General features: G+C 42.5%; 1 protein-coding gene, 1 non-coding gene and 1 pseudogene across 2 annotated transcripts in view; all 3 read left to right on the top strand.

The window, feature by feature from the left end:
• LOC124719651 overlaps positions 1-18,195 on the top strand; it is a 470,793-nt gene that overhangs the window by 292,707 nt on the left and 159,891 nt on the right. The window lies entirely within an intron of this gene.
• Positions 12,503-12,577, top strand: Trnap-cgg. Its single transcript has one exon. It is a non-coding gene; the product is annotated as a tRNA-Pro (tRNA).
• LOC124720690 lies at positions 14,141-14,258 on the top strand (annotated as a pseudogene).

Raw genomic sequence — 18,195 nt, 5'->3', positions numbered from 1 at the left:
CTCTTGTCCACAAAAACTCCAATAATCAACAACTTAATATACTCTCAATACCTCAATAATACGTCGCTACATATAAACCTCAGCACCAATATCATTTCACTTCCATAACAACTCTTTCCTCTAGTCAGTCTCCTTGAACAAGTACAGATAAAATCCTAATGCAAACCTCATCATCTCATACAATCCGAAGACACATTGTCAACACACAACCTCTGTGTAATCCATCTGACCCAAATTTTCTACTCATTATAAATTATAAGATACATTTTGGTTCCTTGTCCATCATTAAATAAAAGAAATGCATACCTGACCTCTAACAGACTTAGTTCGAATAACTCTCAGTAATTAAGTACGATTACGGAGTGTGAATGATCTTAATATTTCACAGTGTGTACACCACTTCAAGAATCATAGCAGAAGCAAACATGTGGAGTATTCATTCCATGTAGGCTTTCACGGCCGGCGTCTTTATCAGTAAACTCTTCCGGGCTAAGTTGCCGTGGTCGATCTGTAGAACTTCTTCTCCCTGACGTTTCGTTCTCAACTGCGGAGAACATCTTCCGAGGTGAGTCGACGACTGGCTGCTAGGAGCTGGGGCCGCCGCTTATATAGAGATCGTAGGGGGCGCCACCACACGTCGACTCACCTCGGAAGATGCTCTCCGCAGTTGAGAACGAAGCGTCAGGGAGAAGAAGTTCTACAGATCGACCACGGCAACTTAGCCCGGAAGAGTTTACTGATAAAGACGCCGGCCGTGAAAGCCTACATGGAATGATTCGACGCCTCTACGGGGAGGAAATGTCAACTAGGGTACGACGACTGGAGAACCTACGCAAGAAGAAAAGTCAACAACTTTGCTCACTCACTTTTCTGCTACGCTGTCGTGATACCGGTATAGTTCCCAAGTTTTTAAAAGTGAGAAGAATGTTTCATTCGCCACAAGCTAACCGTATTTATTCTCGTATGGAACTGGCATTACTACGTGAGCGGATACATCAGACACGACGAGGACTGGCGGTATGTGATGGCCAACTGCTAAATCTTCATTTACTTATTAGCAATACTATGCAGTTTTGTCATTGGAACAAAGTGGACAGTTTAACATTTAGATCTATGGAGATTAGTGCAGAAGTGTCTTCCAATAGGCAGAAGGACAAGTTTGATCGTTTACAAGAGGGTCGACAGGAAACAGCGATTCCAAACAATTCCCAAACGGTTATTAATTTATCGGAAAAAGAATTGTCTAAGGAAGAACTTTCTGTTCTGTCTAAAGGAGGGAATTTTGCAATAACTCCATCCAAGATTCCTGTGGAGGACATTATTGCTAATATAGAGGCAGGAATTCGTCAGTTACCATCATATTCTGCTGATGAAATTAGAATGGAAACCTCCAGGATATTACGCAAAGCTAAGCCACCCAGCAGCAATCTGTCTCAAGGGGAAAGGAAGGCATTGCGGGAGATCAATGCAGACAAGAATGTTATTATAGTTGCCGCTGACAAGGGAAATGTTACTGTTTTAATGAATATTGAGGATTATCACAAGAAGATCAGTGATCTCCTGGAACCCAGCACATACAAGAAGTTGAAAAAGGATCCCACAACGAATGTGCTGAATGCCACCAAGCGTCTGATAAAACAGTCTTCAATTCCTACAGAAGTTAAAAAGTATCTTTGTGAAACGGAGGCTTATCCTCCGAGATTATATGGATTACCAAAGATACATAAACCTGATGTTCCTTTGAGACCAATAGTCAGCGCAATTGGAGCTCCTACCCAAGAACTAGCCAGACACCTTGCCTCTTTGTTACAACCTCACATAGGCAAAACTGAGAGTCATATTAAAAACTCTCTACACTTCATTGAGAAATTGAGGGAAATTACTGTCGGTCCTAATGACATACTTGTCAGTTTTGATATAGTGTCTTTGTTCACGATGGTTCCAGTTGATGAAGCTCTCTCCCATATAGCCAATATGTTCCCTACTGATATAGTAGCCTTGTTCCAACACTGTCTATCCTCAACCTATTTTCAGTATAATGGTGAATTTTATGAACAGATCGATGGGGTAGCCATGGGAAGCCCCCTAAGTCCCGCAATTGCGAATTTATTCATGGAATATTTTGAACATCAAGCATTGCAGTCGGCCAAAAAAAAAGCCCCTCGAAGTGGTATCGGTATGTGGATGATACCTTTGTAATATGGAATCATGAGGAAGAAGACTTGAATGATTTTCTGGTACACTTAAATAGCATCAACCCAAAGATTAAATTTACTATGGAGAAGGAGAAGAATGGCCAACTTAACTTCTTGGATGTATCAGTTATCAAACGGGCGGATGGGACCTTAGGCCATAAGGTCTACAGGAAAGGTACACATACCGATCGCTACCTCCATAAGAACTCAAACCACCACCCTAGGCAAAAGAGGGGGGTCATAAAAACACTGGTGGATAGGGCCAATAATATTTGTGAACCAGGCTACTTACAAGAAGAACTAAATCATTTACGAATGGCCTTTGCGAAAAATGGTTATACAAAAAACGAGATTAATCGAGCACTTCACCCAAATAGAAAAATGCCTAAAAATGGGAGACAGCAACAACCATCAGCTGGAAAAGTATTTCTTCCGTTCATCCATAATATCACGGATCGCATTGGAAAAGTACTAGCCAAGTTTCAGGTAGAGACCATTTTTAGGCCTACTAAGAAAATTAGTGAATGCCTAAGATCAACAAAAGATGCTCGTCACCCCCTAGCCACCCCAGGGGTATATAAAATTCCGTGTAGTTGCGGCAGGGTTTACATAGGAACTACCAAAAGAAGCATCAATACACGGTTGACGGAGCACAAAAGAAACTGTCGCTTGGGACATATCGACAAATCGGCAGTAGCGGAACATGTTTTTAAGGATGGAGATCACGACATAAAGTTTGGTGAAACAAGCGTGCTAGCGAGGACGTCGCACTATTATACACGTATGTATAGAGAGGCAATTGAAATCCACAAACATCAATATAATTTTAATCGTAAAGAAGAAGGATTAAAATTGGATAAGATATGGCGGTCGACGTTGCATCAATCACGTGACAATCGATTGCCTGCAATCGAGAGAACAGACGATAGCCAGAGATAGCTGCACATCGACGCCATGTGACGTGTGGTGGCGCCCCCTACGATCTCTATATAAGCGGCGGCCCCAGCTCCTAGCAGCCAGTCGTCGACTCACCTCGGAAGATGTTCTCCGCAGTTGAGAACGAAACGTCAGGGAGAAGAAGTTCTACAGATCGACCACGGCAACTTAGCCCGGAAGAGTTTACTGATAATGTGGAGTATTTTTTGTGTCAAGTGTCACTTCCTATTTCAATTGCTCACGAAAAATGCAGTGTAATAACTGTTAATGGTCTAAACCTAGTATTGGTATGTCATGTCGTTAGCTTCCTTCCTATTAGCATAAAGTTATACAGCTTCCATAAAACCTCAGCTCATGTGACTTCTATGACTTTCTTGTACTAATGTCGTTCGTCGAATTATAGCAGTTCATTTTCTCATCTTAAAAATATAAGGCACTGAGCGTAAGCAAAACTTGCAATAGCGAGTAAATATACCAGTAGAGAACAGAATGTCAATAAGTGGATGCAGCACAATTCCTACAACGAGGCTCTGCCAAGCGAACAATCTATAATTAATACCATAGTGTGACCTAAACTCTATGTTTATACACTGTACATCAGCATTTCTATACACCAAATTAAAGAGTAGTTATGACAACAAACAGAAATGTATAAATATGCAATACATACGCATAGCAGTAAACATGTCATTAGCATAATAAACAGGTCATTAGCATCATATCAGCATAAGCAAATAAATGTTCATATGTCATCTTAATAAATAAACATGAAGGCGCAAGCAGATAAATCACAAAGTATAACTTACATACCTAAACACATCAGCACAATAAATCAGGTTACAATTATAATTCAAATAAATAAGCACAGCAGGCACATAATAAAAAAAATGACATCAGTGAAAAAGCAGTGCAGCCAAGCGATGCATAGTATATACAAGTCACAACCCAGTTCATTAATAATCATTGTCAAAATCAGTTAACGTACGCAAGCACATCGCTTCACAAGTAAATTCATAGAACATAAAATTTAGCACAAAGTATGAATCACGTAATCGCGAGCAGCAAATTACGTCTGAAGTACGTACCTAAGTGGAAATATGTTATCTGAAAAATGAACTCAATTAACAGTTACCTTTTTTTAGTTTATTAGTTTCTTCTTCGAAATTACATTCTTCCTGAAATTTTCTCGATAGCAGGTCGTCTTAACGTCAGACACGCACAGAATTTACCTGAAGGTCTTAAATACTTTATACAACCGTATCCTGCAAAATACTGAATGTTAATAACACAATTCAACAAATCCTTATAGCTTTATACAGAATTTAGTCGGAGAAATTAGACTGTGTGTTTGTTTACGGCTGTCAGTGCATTCGCACTGAACGCTCGATCAGCTGTAGGCGCGTGACGTAGGAAGCTATTGTTCGCGGTCAACGACTGCCTTGTGCGGCGCGCAGACTTGACTGTTGCTTTGAGTATGTGCCGCCGCCAAAACACAGCGCGGTATCCTTGTACTCTCTGCATGTTTACATGTAGCTGTTAGTTTCTCTAAAGTATGTTATTCCACAAAAATTTTAACGTTTGATATATGATGTATTCCTTTAGAGCGTCGAGATTTAAGAGTTTCTACTTCGACAGTGTTATCATGAATAATTTTACGAATTCTATATGGACCGTTATAAAGCAGAAAAAATTTGCGACACAAGCCTTTTCCTTTGTGAGACAAACGATGAGACTTAATTAACACCTTTTGACCAACTGAAAAAGTTTTTAAACGACCAGGACGTTTAGCTGATTTCTCTCTTCTAGCTGCCGCAGATGCAATATTTCGTAGAGCCAGGTTGACAACTTCAGAATGCCGCAGTTTCCGTGAAGGCGGAAAAGGAACTATTTCAGAAATGCGATTTGTTGGTGCTTTATTTTTTAATATCAATAGAGGCGGTAACGAAGTTGAGTCATTAGGAAGTTCATTCAGAATGTTTTGAAAAATATGAAGATACTGATCCCAAGTTCTGTGATTCTGATGACAATAAAGACGGCACAATTTATTGATTTCCTTCATCCATCTCTCTGAAGCGTTAGATTGAGGGTGAAAAAGTGAAATGAAGATTGGTTCAATTTTACGACGCTGTAGAGTACGAAGCCAAATTTTAGAGCGAAACTGTGATCCATTATCTGATATAACCTTGTCAACATGCCCAACTTCTTTAAGAAAATGTTTGATGAAAGCGTTAGATACTGAACGAGCTGTTGCTTTGCGTAAAGGTGTAAAACACACATATTTTGACGTCAGTTCCACTGCTACGAAAATGTACGCAAAACCATTAGTAGAACGAACCACTGGATCAAACAAATCGACTGCAGCCATCTCCTTTAATTTCGCTGGAATGATGGGAAACAACGGTGCTCTGTGAGAAATCGTTGGAGGCTTAGCCATTTGACATAATTTACATTTGGCAAGAACAGATCGAATACGTTTTTCCATATTACTGAAGTAACAATTTTCTCGTAATTTATGAAAGCATTTTCGGGGACCAAAGTGTGCATAACTGAAATGCGTATACCAAATCAATTTATTGACCCACTCATCAGGAATACAAACTAACCAAACAAAGTTGTCGACCGATTTTCGTTTAAAAAGAATGTCATTGCGAACTGAATAGCATCTAGTTTCTCTGGATCAGGAAGAATACCTTCTGTAGCAATAATGTGACCGACAAATTTCACCTGAGAACACCAAATTCAGATTGTTCTAAGTTCACTGTAATGCCAACTCGTGCAAAAATACGTAATGATGAATCCGAAATTTTGTTATGCTCAACTCCAAGAATGTTTAGCAATAAGAATATCGTCAACATAAGAAGTAATATTGTCACGAAGATAAACAGGTAAAATTTCGTTTAGGCTACTAATGAATACTGCAGAAAATATAGTAACTCCACATGGTAATTTCCAAAGTCACTTTTAGGTACAATTAGTCATATCCGGTTATTGTTCCCTTACTCACTAGATAGATTGATAGTCGAAGAGTTCGTTTGACAGATGCAAAGAATAGTAAAAGAGTAGGCAGCGGTCCAGAAAACTAAAAGAGAAATAGCACCACTACAGCTCGGGGCCCTATGCTCGCTACGGCACATATTCACTTAGAGTAGTGAATCCCCTGAGGACTTTAATAGCTGCACATAATTTCCAGTTTGTGACTTTGTGGCACATCTGGCGGAAGTGCGTACGTAAATTGATCTAACCATGCACATGGATGTATGTCATTCTTAGAATTGCGGAAGATCTTAAGTTTCCGAACAGTCAAAAAGTGTTTATAGTCAAAGTTTTCGCATCGTGGCGACAAAGACCTACCGCGTCTGTCCCAGTCCGTATGTCGATTATTGTAAAGTTCGCGCGCCTGGCGCTCTCTTGTTGCATCCCGTAAATGAAACAAATTATTTTCTTCAAACCCCTCTGCTAAACTAACACTTGTCAATTTATCTGAGATGTCCTCAACTCTTTCCGATGAGTCACTTAATTGTCCTTTCTGTTTATTTACGTCTTCTGTAAATGTCGCGACTCGGGTTTCGGTGTTGTCACATTTGGTAGTTAACTGTTCACACTGTTGCGTTAAGTTATTTATTCTGTCATTCGGTACGGATTCCTCGATTCTTTCAATTATTTCTTCCTTGTCTTGTGCACGTTGTAAATTTAACTCTGAAAATTTCTGTACTATCACGCGATCCTTTTCTTCCCGTTCTCTGTCCTGTTCCTCTTGTCTGATTTCTGTTGAAATTAAACTATTATTGTAAGCCTTCAAAATCGGTTGTACTTCTTCTCTAATTTCTTTATTTGATTCGTCTTTCATGTATTTAAAACATGTCCCTGTTCGTGAGCCTAACTGTGTTTCCAATGTTCCCATATCAGTTTCTAATTCAGATGATAACTGTGATCCCACTGCTTTCATCTCGGTTTTAGTTATTCCTATTTCTATTTCAATTGTCCCTATTTTTGAGCATAACCGTGTTGTCATTGATTTCATCTCAGTTTTAATTTCAGATCCTAGCCGAGTTTCCATTGTTCCCATATCAGTTTTTAATTCAGCCCGTAAAGTTCCCATCTCAGTTTTAATTGTTCCCATCTGTGATCCCAGTGAGTCTAACTTTGTTCCCATATCAGTTTTTAATTCAGATTGAAAATTTAATAATACACTCATCAACTGCTTTATCTCATCTGTCGTTAATCTCGTATTCTGTGAATTTTTTGATTGAGAAACATTTTGAACTGTTACCGGACTATTCTCCTTGCTTATTAAATTGTTTTCCACTACATTATTCATGACACTGTTTTCCTCTGTTGGCGAGTTCGCCATGTTAACAATTTCGTTATTCTGACTATTCATCATTTCGCCTGTTGCATTGACCGCGTAATCATTTGCAAAATATAAAAAATTCGTCACTGTTCGAAATTTACACACAATGCCTCCTTATCTCCAACAAAACCATTTACATGCAATGTCTCCCTCAGACACGATCAATCGAGCAATTGAAATAATTGCACTAATTTGTCAAACGCGTATACAAGGCAATAAAAAAATTAAATTTTGAAAAATACCATTAGAAGAATGACAATTACCAAATCTACACATGCAAAATAGACTACAATTACTAACTACAAATTACTACAACAATACTACAGTCTACAATTTTCACAATCAGAAGAATCCAAGGGACGATCCGAAGCAGCGGTCGCCACGTGCATGGGGGCTTAATTAAATAAATTTGATTGAAAATATTTTTGTTTTTTTTTTTTTGTTCGATTACGCAGTGTCTCGTAATCGGTTGGCCCTGACTAGTATTATTACGCTATCTGACTGCAACAAACAATGTAAGAAAATTTTCGTAAACACAGTTAATTAATTAAGTCCCCAGCAACTAAAAAACCTACAAAATCCAAGCACAAATGTAACTGTTCTGTATGTGGGAGTGTGACTCAACGTATGCATCTGGCACGGTTCTTTTCCAACAAGACAAGAATTTTTAAATACCAACTATACAGACGTGACAAAAGAAAATTAGAAAACTATAATTACGCAAGAAAACCAGAATTCCACTCTAATCCAAGAACACAAGCCAGATGCTTTGTTGACTGAACCTGTAGTGACACATTATTTCAGATAGACAATTAATAAAAAAAAACATTATAAATTTTACCTTCATATATATTGACGAAATGCACTCATTACAATAACATCTGCTATCTCTCCCATCAAATAACTGCATAAAACAAGGAGCAACACTCTTTACTACCACATCTCACTCCGACTTCACGACAATCACGAGCTCTTAACACACACTGTGCTCTCTACTAGCACTGACTGCCACGAACTCTCAACAACCACTGACTGCCATGAGATCTTAACACGCACTGTGGAGGCGGCTTAATAGTACTCTTTGGCGCACTCTCTGGCGCAGTGGCACAGTGCAGCCACCTTTCAGTGTTGCAGCCGTTGGCACTCGACACACTCTCATTCGGCCAGCCGTTCCTCTAAGGCCGGTATTACACTGTCATATTTATTTGTTAAAGTTGATAAGTAAAATATTTACGTCAAAGAAATTTGACGGTGTAATAGGGAACTTTGTCAAATCTCGCCTGTCGTCATATAAATATGATCAAATGTAGGGCCTGGCTGTAGATTTGACCATAAAAGTCGTTCGTCTTCTGTTCACTGCAATGTCAAATGTAGCCGCTTTGAGGGCTGGCGTCGTTACAGCTATTTCGAGTCTCTGTAGTGTGTTCGTAAACATGACTTCAAAGTTGGTTTGTTCCTTATACGCTTTTTTTTTTTCTTAATAAACTTGCTTCTACTAGGGTAGGGGGTGAGCAAGGGACACAGTGCATGCTATTGCCCATATAGCGTACCAAACATTTATCTACCTTCACATATTCCCCCTTCAATGCTTTATAAATCGCTTCACAGACTTCTGGAATTATTTTAGTTAATGTGCAATGTGATATTTCATTGCTGTACCGTAAACTACGAGGAGTAGCTCCCTCCTGTATCAAGATAGCTCAGTGTCAAAGTTTGCCTATCTTCTGCATGTATAGCATTTCTCAAGAGAGTATCCTGATTTTTAAAATGAGAAGCCACTTTACTGACCAAATGCTGACATACACTTTCATCTGTTCGTAAGTAATTTACACTACTGGCCATTAAAATTGCTACACCAAGAAGAAATGCAGATGATAAACGGGTATTCATTGGACAAATTTATTATACTAGAACTGACATGTGATTACATTTTCACGCAATTTGGGTGCATAGATCCTGAGAAGTCAGTACGCAGAACAACCACCTCTGGCCGTAATAACGGCCTCGATACGCCTGGGCATTGAGTCAAACAGAGCTTGGATGGCGTGTACAGGTACAGCTGCCCGTGCAGCTTCAACACGATACCACAGTTCATCGAGAGTAGTGACTGGCGTATTGTGACGAGCCAGTTGCTCGGCCACCATTGACCTGACGTTTCCAATTGGTGAGAGATCTGGAGAATGTGCTGGCCAGGGCAGCAGTCGAATATTTTCTGTATCCAGAAAGGCCCGTACAGGACCTGCAACATGCGGTCGTGCATTATCCTGCTGAAATGTAGGGTTTCGCATGGATCGAATGAAGGGTAGAGCCACGGGTCGTAACACATCTGAAATGTAACGTCCACTGTTCAAAGTGCCGTCAATACGAACAAGAGGTGACCGAGACGTGTAACCAGTGGCACCCCATACCATCACGCCGGGTGATACGCCAGTATGGCGATGACGAATACACGCTTCAAATGTGCGTTCACCGCGATGTCGCCAAACACGGATGCGACCATCATGATGCGGTAAACACAACCTGGATCCATCCGAAAAAATGACGTTTTGCCATTCGTGCACCCAGGTTCGTCGTTGAGTACACCATCGCAGGCGCTCCTGTCTGTCTTGTAGCTTCAAGGGTAACCGCAGCCATGGTCTCCGAGCTGATAGTCCGTGCTGTTGCAAATGTCGTCGAACTGTTCGTGCAGATGGTTGTTGTCCTTCAAACGTCCCCATTTGTTGACTCAGGGATCTAGACGTGGCTGCACGATCCGTTACAGCCATGTGGATAATATGCCCGTCATCTCGACTGCTAGTGATACGAGGCCGTTGGGATCCAGCACCGCGTTCCGTATTACCCTCCTGAAGCCACCGATTCCATATTCTGCTAACAGTCATTTGATCTCGACCGACGCGAGCAGCAATGTCGCGATACGATAAACCGCAATCACGATAGGGTACAATCCGACCTTTATCAAAGTCGGAAACGTGATGGCACGCATTTCTCCTTCTTACACGAGGCATCACAACAACGTTTCACCAGGCAACGCCGGTCAACTGCTGTTTGTGCATGAGAAATCGGTTGGAAACGTTCCTCATGTCAGCACATTGTAGGTGTCGCCACCGGCGCCAACCTTGTGTGAACGATCTGAAAAGCTAATAATTTGCATATCACAGCATCTTCTTCCTGTCGGTTAAATTTCGCGTCTGTAGCACATCATCTCCGTGATGCAGCAATTTTAATGGCCAGTAGTGTATATACAGAGCGGTCCAAAAAAATGTATCCACTGTTAAAAAAAGTACATAACTGACAAACTAATTGACGGAGTTGTCTCATATTTGGTAGTGTAATAGTTTGTAGTTCAGGCAACCGCCACACAAGCGTAGTATTGCGTTTGTCAGATGACAGTCACCAGATAGTCAGTGTTTTGTTCTTAGTTGCACCTAGTTACTGGAGTAAACACGGCTGGCGCAAGGCTTACATTCGATGAAAGGAAGTCAGTTTTGAAGTGGTATTTTAAGTATGAAAACATTAATGAGGTTCAACGGCAGTGGCGAAATGAGTATCAAACAGAGCCACCGACAAGTTTAACCATTCGTCGCATTAGAGACAAATTTGAACACGAAGGCTGTGTTACAGATGTACACAAACAACGATCTGGACGACCTGTGACAGTAACAAGTCTAGCTAACTCCCGTCCTGTGTTACAACAATTCACTCGCTCACCACAGGGGTCTGAGAGACAGTGTGCCCGTGAAACTGGAGTGAGTCGCTCAAGTGTTCGGCGAATTTTGAGGACAGTAAAGTGGAAGTGCAACATCCCACGGCTGCTACACGCAATGAACGATGACGACCCAGATCGTAGAATGGAGTATTGCGAGTGCTTTACTAACATGGTGCGCAACGATGAAGAGTTTGCAGAGATGTTTGTGTGGTCTGATGAGGCACAGTTCAAACTCAGTGGTACAGTAAATCGCTGCAAGTGCATCTACTTGGCCGCCGAAAATCCGACCGTCCATGCACACATAGCCGTGAATTTGCCAGGAGTAAATGTGTTGTGTGGGTTGTCTTACCGGTGCTTGATTGGGCCATTCTTCTTTGACGGCACAGTTACCGGTGAGGTGTACCTTCAGAAGCTTGAGACATCCATTTTACCTACCATCCGAGACTTGTATGGAGACGGAAGAGCTTACTTTCAACAAGATGGTGCCCCAACCCACTACCAAAATCGTGTTGGGGCGTGTCTCGACTAAAATCTACCAGGAAGGTGGATAGGCCGTAGAGGTGCTGTGGAGTATCCACCACGTTCCCCAGACCTAACTCCTCTGGACCTGTGGGGAACACTAAAGGACGTCGTTTATCGACAAAAGCCACGCACATGGGATGAACTTCGTGAATCCATCGTACATTCGCGTGCAAATATCCAACTGAACACGTTACAGTCAGTAGTTCGTGCTGCAGTTCGGCGGCATCATTTGCGTGTGGATGTTAATGGTGACCATTTCGAACACCTACAGTGATATCTTCAAGATGGACTTTAAGCTACACTTTCACCAAAAATGAGACAACTCCGTCAATTAGTTTGCAAGACTTGACTTCCTCGAAAAGCAGCTCTCGTAACAAATTTTGCTGAATGATTTTATCATCTCCACGTGATACCTAGGGCTTCATCCAAGCATATTTTGATGAATGATTTTATCTCGACGTAATACCTAGGGCTTCATCCAAGTATGTTTCCTTTTTCTCAGCCGCTTTTCTTCCAAATACACACACACGATGCAATTGTGCTACTAGCGATTGCAGAGCGTAATAACAAGTTGTCGTCCACCATCTTGGAAATATAGTGTTAATTAAATGAAACCCTCAGCTGCCGACAGGTGTTGTTGACATATCTTGATGGGGACTGCTGAAAATGTATGCCCGACAGGGACTCGAACATGGGATCTCCTGCTTACATTGATGGCCTGCGAACCTGCAGGAGTGCTTCTGTAAAGTTTGGAAGGTAGGAGACGAGATACTGGCAGAAGTAAAGCTGCGAGGTCGGGTAGCTCAGTTGGTAGAGCACTTGCCCGCGGAAGGCAAAGGTCCCGAGTTCGAGTCTCGGTCCGGCACACAGTATTAATCTGCCAGGAAGTTTCATATCAGCGCTCACTCCGCTGCAGAGTGAAAAGCTCATTCTGAAATTCGACGAATATTTGTTCATGTTTGGCTCCACGTACACGTTCGACTACCGGCTGCTGCACCAACTCCCAGGGCTCTGGAAACTGTGTAGAGAAAAAAACATACTAACAGAGACTTTCAATTATTAACGACTCGAGTGACACCAAAGGATAACGCTATTGTAAAGTAAAAACACAAACTTTGTACCCCCTACTCTTATTGCATATTTTATGATCAAATTTTTAAAATGAGTATTCAACCCTCAATTAGTTTTAAGACCCATATTTCAACAAAAAAAACCCTAAATGACGGTCGTTTTCCGTGTACGTCAAAAGAAAAACTTTATGTGTTTTAAATTGGTCGTTAAGAGTGATTAATGTCAATCACTGTAACAGCCACAGACCCCTAACCGGCCCTCATGGAAGGGGGAACGAATTGTACATGGTAACGGGTTGTTGCTGTCGTCTTCAGTCCTCAGACAGGTTTGATGCAGCTCTCCATGCTACTCTATCCTGTGCAAGCTTCTTCATCTCCCAGTACCTACTGCAGCCTACATACTTCTGAATCTGCTTAGTGTATTCATCTCTCGGTCTCCCTCTACGATTTTTACCCTCCACACTGCCCTCCAATACTAAATTGGTGATCCCTTGATGTCTCAGAACATGTCCTACCAACCGGTCCCTTCTTCTCGTCAAGTTGTGCCACAAATTTCTCTTCTCCCCAATGTTATTCAATACCTCCTCATTAGTTATGTGATCTACTCATTAAATATTCAGCATTCTTCTGTAGCACCACATTTCGAAACCTTCTATTCTCTTCTTGTCCAAACTGTTTATCATCCATGTTTCACTTCCATACACGGCTGCACTCCGTACAAATACTTTGAGAATAGACTTCCTGACACTTAAATCTAGCCGCCCGTTGCGGCCGAGCGGTTCTAGGCGCTTCAGCCTGGAACCGCACTGCTGCTACGGTCGCAGGTTAGAAACCGGCCTCTGGCCAGGATGTGTGTGATGTCCTTAGGTTAGTTAGGTTTAAGTAGTTCTAAGTCTAGGAGACTGATGACCTCAGATGTTAAGTCCCATAGTGCTTAGAGCCATTTGAACCATTTTGAACTTAAATCTATACTCGATGCCAACAAATTTCTCTTCTTCAGAAGCTCTTTCCTTTCCATAGCCAGTCTACATTTTATATTCTCCCTACTTCGCTCATCATCATTTATTTTGCTCCCCAAATAGCAAAACTCATTTACTGCTTCAAGTGTCTCATTTCCTAATCTAATTCCCTCAGCATCACCTGATTTAATACGACTAAATTTCATTACCCTCGTTTTACTTTTTTGATGTTCATCATATATCCTCCTTTCGAGACAGTATGCATTCCGTACAGCTGCTCTTTCAGGTCCTTTGCTGTCTCTGACAGAATTACAATGTTATCGGCAAACCTCCACGTTTTATTTCTTCTCCATGGATTTTAATTCCTACTCCAGTTTTTTCGTTTCCTTTACTGATTGCTAGACAACGGCCTTGCCGCGGTGGATACACCGGTTCACGTGAGATCACCGATGTTAAGCGCTGTCGGGCGTGGTCGGCACTTGGATGGGTGACCGTCCAGGACGCCATGCGCTGTTGCCATTTTTGGGGGTGCACTCGGCCTCGTGATGCCAATTGAGGAGCTACTCGACTGAATAGTAGCGACTTCGGTCAAGAATACCATCATAACGATCGGGAGAGCGGTGCTCACCCCACGCCCCTCCTATCCGCATCCTCAATGAGGATGACACGGCGGTCGGATGGTCCCGGTAGGCCACTCGTGGCCTGAAGACGGAGTGCTCTTTAGTGCTTACTGATTGCTAAATACGTATTTCAAATGCATACGAATATGGAACTTAACATACATATTTACAAACCTCTCAAGTTCTGACTACAGATGTTCACTACGTCCTCCATAAGCGACACGAACAATATCACATCGATACTCAAATTCTTCCCATCTCGGGCAAGCACGTCCTTCGTCACTGATGTTATCGCAGTACACATCCGGTTCTTCAACTCTTCCAGGTTCTGTGGGAGTGATGGTACATAAATGTTGTCCGTAACGAAACCCCATAGGAAGAAGTGAGGTGTCAAATCCGGTGACTGTGGAGCTCCTTGACGACCAGATCAACAGTTCGGTAGAGTTTCATTCAGATATTCACGCACTTATCGACTCCAGTGAGCGGATACCCCGTCTTGTTGAAAAACGAAGTCACCTTCGTGGAGCCTCAGAAACAACCAGTTTTGTAACATAGCGAGATACTGTTTCTGTCAAAGAAGAGCCGGCCGCGGTGGTCTAGCGGTTCTAGGCGCTCAGTCAGGAACCGCGCGACTGCTACGGTCGCAGGTTCGAATCCTGCCTAGGGCATGGATGTGTGTGATGTCCTTAGGTTCGTTAGGTTTAAGTAGTTCTAAGTTCTAGGGGACTGATGACCACAGATGTTAAGTCCCATAGTGCTCAGAGCCATTTGAACCATTTTTGTCAAAGAAGAATGGGTCGTAAACAGATGATTTGGATTTCACATAAAACACATTGACTTCGGGCGAATATCGTACATGTTCAATGGCTGCATGTGGCTTCTGTAGGCCCCAAATTCGACCACTGTGTTTGTTTACCTGACCACTGACATGGAAACTTGCTTCATCACTGAATATGATGCATTGTGTGAAAGTGTTATCATTGTAAATAGCATCAAGAATCTCGTTACAAAATGCTACACGTTTTCGTTTGTCATCAGGACGCAGACCTTGTAACAGCTGTAACTTGTACGGCTTCATAACAAACCGACGTCTCAAAACAATTGTTGTTGTTGTAGACAGTTGTAACTCCCGACTGGCGTGACGAGTTGATTTTGAACTACGTTGGAAAGCAGTTTCAATTCGTGCAACATTTTCTTCAGGAACACGAGGGCGGCCAGGACTCTTTCCTTTACATACACATCCTGTATCATCTGCGAATGTTCCACCCATTCGGAAGATTAATTTGGTACCTCAACCTGAAACGTCCTTGCACTGTAATCACGAAATTGCACTTCGCAAACTCGAGAATACAAAATAATTTCTGCTGCGGAGTAGCCATTTTAAACAAATGACGGTTACCAAGCAAAACAGAAGACAACTGACATCTAGCGGCCATTAATATAAACTAGACTGCGTATTCGTTTCTCCAATAGCCGAGCCGAGGCGCAGCGATCGATAGTCTGGACAAAATAATACTTTGTAATACGTATACTCTTTTTGAAACTCCCTGTGTATAGATTGAATAACATCGGGGATAGGCTACAGTCCTGTCTCACTCCCTTCTCAACCACTGCTTCCCTTTCATGCCCCTCGACTCTTATAATTTCCATCTGGTTTCTGTACAGATTGTAAAGAGCCTTTCTCTCCCTGTAACGTCTAAAAATGGTAAAAAAAATTATTGTATGCTACTTCCTTCTCTTTAGCTTACAAGGGGACCCTCCACACTGTAAATCGCGGATTTTGATACGCTTCAAATACGTTGTAGAGGCACTTACCCTGACTTCCTGGCTGTTTTTTTAGCGACGGGCCTTGGTTTTTGAGAGAATCGATTTTGAAATTCATTGTGTACTTTCTATAGCCGTAACATTCCATACATCCAGAGCAGATAAGCGTAGTGCAGCGGTCGAGGTCCTGTGTTCGAATCCTGCTCGGGTACATTTTTTTTTCTTTCAAAATCGACTAGATCTTTCAATTTTGTTTCAAAGAATAACAAAAAACAGTGTAAGGTTTGCGAAATTATAAAGATATATTCAGTTATTAATTTTTTCAAACATTCATTCCGGTTTTGGTTCGCAGATGAAGTTCCAAATGTTCGTCTAACGGTCGCTTCTTGTATTACCTGAAATCGATCTCCGCCCATTATCGTCCCCTCTCCCGTGAATACCGTTAGCCGTAACGGGAACAGTGTGCGATTTGCAGGGGGGGATGGGGGGATTTCCCCCCCCTCCCCCTCTGCATCAGACCATCCCCTCCTCTGGTTTTAGTTTATGCATCCCAACCTGGGATGTTTATTTCCGGGCACTGGAGTAAAACTTTACATATAATTTAAATTTGTGGAGCCGAACACTGAAAGTTTGTAATACAGGCTTACTGTTAATGGTATTAATATGTTTGCTTATTAATTTTGAAAAAGTGTTATGTAGTAGGTAAGCATTTCAAAACATTTAGAACAAAACGACAAGACGTCGCCCCAGCGTAAACGAGGCTTTAGAGGCAGGTCTGTATTGTATGGTGGATGTAATGTGTTGCGTACGAAACTGAAACCTGCAATCAGATCCAAAGGTCGTGGAAAACTGTGAAGAGGTGTCATCCTACAGCAAGATGACGCTCGCCCACATTCTGCCAAACGGACAGCCGATGCAATAAAGGAGTTGAGATTCGAGGTGCTGGAACATCCACCATACAGTAAAGACCTGGCTCCAAGCGATTTTCACATGTTTGGACCCTTAACGGAAGCACTACAGGGAAGAAGATTTGAAAGTGATGAAGTGATGAAGACGTTATTGCTGCGGTGCGGTGCGGTGCAACCGATAAACGTATTTTCTGATGAAATAAAAAAACTCGTAAAACGTCGGGAAAACTGCATTGCAGTCCAGGGAGATTACGTAGAAAAATAACGCATGTTTCAGTTTTCTATCATCAGAATAAGTACAGCTTTTCACAAATGTGCCTTTACTTTTTGAATTCCCCTCGTATACCTGTATGTAGATGATTTTGTAAATAAGCTTTACCTATAATGTACTTTTAAAGATATAACAAGGGATGGCTTTTCTGATAGTGCTTACGCGTGAATAGTGAGTTTCGGCATTAACATCTACACTCCTGGAAATGGAAAAAAGAACACATTGACACCGGTGTGTCAGACCCACCATACTTGCTCCGGACACTGCGAGAGGGCTGTACAAGCAATGATCACACGCACGGCACAGCGGACACACCAGGAACCGCGGTGTTGGCCGTCGAATGGCGCTAGCTGCGCAGCATTTGTGCACCGCCGCCGTCAGTGTCAGCCAGTTTGCCGTGGCATACGGAGCTCCATCGCAGTCTTTAACACTGGTAGCATGCCGCGACAGCGTGGACGTGAACCGTATGTGCAGTTGACGGACTTTGAGCGAGGGCGTATGTGGGCATGCGGGAGGCCGGGTGGACGTACCGCCGAATTGCTCAACACGTGGGGCGTGAGGTCTCCACAGTACATCGATGTTGTCGCCAGTGGTCGGCGGAAGGTGCACGTGCCCGTCGACCTGGGACCAGACCGCAGCGACGCACGGATGCCCGCCAAGACCGTAGGATCCTACGCAGTGCCGTAGGGGACCGCACCGCCACTTCCCAGCAAATTAGGGACACTGTTGCTCCTGGGGTATCGGCGAGGACCATTCGCAACCGTCTCCATGAAGCTGGGCTACGGTCCCGCACACCGTTAGGCCGTCTTCCGCTCACGCCCCAACATCGTGCAGCCCGCCTCCAGTGGTGTCGCGACAGGCGTGAATGGAGGGACGAATGGAGACGTGTCGTC

The sequence above is a fragment of the Schistocerca piceifrons genome, chromosome 11, assembly GCF_021461385.2.
Source record: "Schistocerca piceifrons isolate TAMUIC-IGC-003096 chromosome 11, iqSchPice1.1, whole genome shotgun sequence".
NCBI classification, from domain to species: Eukaryota; Metazoa; Arthropoda; class Insecta; order Orthoptera; family Acrididae; genus Schistocerca; species Schistocerca piceifrons.
The sequence above is the reverse complement of the archived record's forward strand: the minus strand, read 5'-3'. Positions and strand labels throughout refer to the sequence as shown.